Source organism: Papilio polytes, unplaced genomic scaffold, assembly GCF_000836215.1.
Source record: "Papilio polytes unplaced genomic scaffold, Ppol_1.0 DF822067.1, whole genome shotgun sequence".
NCBI lineage: Eukaryota > Metazoa > Arthropoda > Insecta > Lepidoptera > Papilionidae > Papilio > Papilio polytes.
The window spans coordinates 6,670,681-6,675,201 of NW_013527137.1; positions in this window are offsets into that span (position 1 = coordinate 6,670,681).

Here is a 4,521-nt window from a genome sequence, read left to right on the forward strand (position 1 = left end):
TAAGCTTAAAATCGAAATAAACAATTGAATAAGTTACAATACGAAAAAATGATTGTTCTTCGTGTAAAATTTATGTTATAAAATAAAAAAACACACTTTCAAATAAGACATTTTTATTTAATTTTATAAAAATCAATTTACAACCGAAAGTTTGTTATCGAAGATATATTATTACAAACATAAAACGTACCAATACTTAAAATAATTGTTTCAATGCACAGTTTGCAACAGCAACGTAATATTAAGGTCAATTGCAAAATGAACCGAGAATGGTGAAAGTAGTCCTTACACGCCAATATATCTTGAACTACCCCTACCACATCGATTGAATCAAGTATAGCTCGTTGTTATCAAATGTTATTAAGACCGGAGCTCTAAGTTTACTGGTCGAATTGCATATCGAATAGCTAAGTAAAGGTATGTCTCGTTTGCAGTATTTGTGTAGATAATTCTAATCAGATTACGGGATTTTATAATAACTGCAATTATTGTTATTATTACAGTTAAAATGATTATTAAAGGAACTTCTTAATTATTACTAATCCCTATGGTTTATTTAGGTCTTTCATTAGGAATCATCATCATCAGCCCATGTCAACACTGAAGGGCTCAAAGCCTACTCTAAGTTAAAGGTGACTAGGTTTTAACAAGAGGTTAAAATATTACCAGAAAAATGTTGAATAATTGACATTTTTATGAATAGATTACGCATCAGGCCAATGTTGTAATAAAATTTGTATTCAAAATTTGTTTTATAAGCTGATAATGTCAAGTCAATTTAAATACATTATTGCAGTACAAATAAAGTGACTTTCGAAAGATTGTTAATTTGACAACAAAAACAAGCACATGAATGCACTTCCAAGAGTTAAAAGGTTAAAAACCTCGTGTTACGTAGCAAAAGTTGAACTGGATTAAAATTAAAAATACCACCTGTTTAATAATGAAATTGTAAAAAAGTTACGTAATTAGTTATGTAGTTTATGGCAACACTACTATCAAGCCAGTTCTCTCCAAGCCACCGACGCGAGAAGACATCTCCAGCATACGATACATTCGAAAGGATAATCTAATACAAATTATGCATCAAAATCGTGCGTTTTCAAAGTTTGACATTTGCCACAAGATTTCAACAATCTGAGCGATGTTTCCAATTGTAAAGTCAACATGAAATGTAAAAATTTCAGATTAGTGGATATTGTTGCATCGATTAATGATTGAATATAACACTATAATAAAGAGCCAAATGCATCACAATATCAGAATATCGGGGGTCTAGCACGAAAGTTTGCGAGAAAGTTTTCGTAATGTAATAAATAAAATTCGTAACTTGTTGGTATGCTTCACATCCGGTAGGAGCACGATTATGAACTTTTCTTCAAAATATTCGTGGTATAATTCCATTTCTAACGTGAACAGTTAAATTACTATAATAAAAAGGACAAAAGACTGATCAAAACAAAACACTCTCGACTCACATTCTTATCGAGTTATATTTCATTTAATTAGTGTATTACAACGTATTAGGTAAACTTGCGAAACACTCAATCATAAGGCAGTCGTTGAAAAGTGAAAGTGGTATTTCTTCCGACACAAAATGACAGGTACTTACAATATGGCCGCCGAAAATGGCGCGAAACATTCCTGACATAACTAACGTATGAATTATGTATTTAGTTTGCTTTAGCTTGTGAATTACGATAAATACATGACAAAGGGTGTATATATACATGACAGTATGACGTAGTACCAGGCTAGTTGGCACAATGGATTTACCCACTGGCGAAACAACGAGTTCCTATGAGATGAACCATGTCAGTGTCAACCCTTGAAAGCACACAGCTGACACAAAATGAAATATCCTGCTAGCTATACCTGACATACAAGCGTTCACACCTCGTCTGTATATGCTTCTGGCATTAAAAAATATTAGTGAACTAGCTGTTCCCGTGTGGGTTCGTCCGCGTGAAATTATGAAAAAAACTTTATTTTATTATTTACATTTGTCAAATTCTTAATTGCATATGTCGTAATTACCGTTACTATAATAATTTTGCTTTCTTTATGTTGCCAGCTTTTAGTTTATTGTCCCTTTCCTACATGAAGATTTTTTACCAATTCATATACCCCTAAGTTTAAAAGCGTAAATATACATCCCAAAGCGTGTCGCAAGAGTAGGGATTTTTATTGAAAAAATAATCGTTCAAAAATATGCTGTGATTGCTGACATCCTACGCCACAAAATAGTGTAGTTATTTTTTTTATAATGTAAGGTGGCAAACGAGCAAGCGGCCACCTGAATCCACCGAAATGGAGTGCAACCGCTCCAATAAACATCCGCAATTGCTGATGCGTTGCCTACAATTAATCGACGGAGGAGGAGACGCACGTAAAGAGGACATTTCCCCTTCCTATGCGTCTCCTCCACCGTCAAATCCACCTTTCCTTCCCATCCTTTCCTCTTAAGAAAAGGGCGAAAAGGGAAAGGGACTAAAATTAGGAATTCGGCACCACACTCCTCGGACGAAACGCGGAATTGCTTCCACTTCACGCCTGTGTGTGTTCGTGGTATTGCACCGGACGAGCAGGCCCACTCGTGCGAAGATGTTAAAGCGAGCTCTACCACTGTTAAACTGTGTATTTACGCTTTATTACATTAGTATAGATATAAATACATTGAAACTTTAACTACTGGATAGAAAAGCTCTCACGGCCGAATGCGGAATCCACTCCTAATTAAATTAAAACCTCGATGACTGTCAGGTTGAAAGCTGTGCTTACGAAGGGAAGGTATAGAAACCAAACCAATTTTGTTATGTCCGTTGTGATGTAAGCAATATTTTAAATCGTATTTTTTATATCAATACTATTATAATAAAGCGTAAAGACACACACCTTTGTTGCCTAAGATGTCAGCAATCACAGCATATTTTAGAATAATTCTTTTTTTAATAAAAAGCCCTACACTTACGTCACGCTTTAGGCTATATATTTTCATGTCATGTCAATTTGACATTTGCTATCAATGTGTAAATAAAATTTTCATAATTTTATGCGGATAAAGTCGCACGGGAACAGCCAGTTTATCATAATTTTATATTATTTCAACTTTAAGTGTAAGAAACAAACAAGAAAACAGGACATAATCAATTGATTTATAGATTTTAGCAGACATTGGCTAATGTATTGTTTGTTTTTAGTTGGATACTGACCTTTTTCTTATCCTATGAGTTGCTTGTTGATTTGGAATGTGAATTTACCTTTTTAAAACGTGACACTAATTTATCAATGTAAGATTTTGTTAGTCATCGATAAATATACATTAACATATAATAATATATTATGTTAACCCCTTTTTTTTTGGTTTGTTATTATTTTTATCATTTAAATTTAACAAAATGATATCTAGGTTGCATTAAAAGATCCTTAAAGTATTCCAACAAGGAAATGATTAGTTGCGAGATGAATAAGAGATATATCTCCGTACTGCTCACACATATGACATTCGTATAGGGTGAAAGGAAATATGCGTAAAAATGTTAACACTTTGAGAAAAGATTGTACGAATATGTTGTTCGCATCATCTTGATATTTTGCTTCTAGAATGTGCAAAAAAAAATCTTATTATTGTTGTCTTATAGGTTTTTGAATTGATATAATGGTGTTGAAATATATTACATGTTGGTTGATTAAAACTAGTTTTCGCCCGCGAAACCGACTTCGTAGAATTAAAAAAAAAACAAAAGTAAGTTTCCTTTGTGTTTTCCCAGACTATGCTCTACATCTATACTAAATTTCATCGAAATCCGTTCTGCGGTTTAGGCTACAAACTCTCACAAACATCCATCCGTCTAAATTACGCATTTCTAATATTATAAAGAAGTAAAATCTAGAAGGAATATTTTCTAAAATGTTTCACAGTCCTCTGTGATAGAGCTTTGAGTGTCAGACACAGTTACAAGAAGTTTCAACTCAAAATTTGAGTTGTAGAGCGATATGTGACGTTTGTTAATGACTTCATAATCTTTAAATAACGACTTAGACATCTTTGATAATAACTTGTTGTATTTAATCTTATTATGTGAAAATAAAACCTTAATTTGCTCCAAGAAAAAAAATACCTGTTCCTTAAAAAAGTTAACGATTGAATTAATAAAAAAATACGATCTCCTTTTTAAGGCGTAACAAACAGGATGTTTAATTATTCTCAAGATTAAAGAACGAACTCGTTTATTAGCCCGACGAAGGTTCTAAGGTTACGTGAAATTTAATACCTTACAACGGAGCGAAGAAAAGATTTATAATAAGCCTTATAATCATGGAAAGGTTTTTTCTACACAAATTTAATATAATTAGTTAAACCGTGGCCTTTTTCACAAATACTTTTGGAATAAAAAAAAACAAAACACTGTTTATTGACCAAAAGAATTATAAAAAAAGAACACAACTTACAAAAGATATTAGTTACGGTAATAAAAATAAAAAAAAATCTTGGTCAAAAGGAGAAGGCTCAGCTAATGC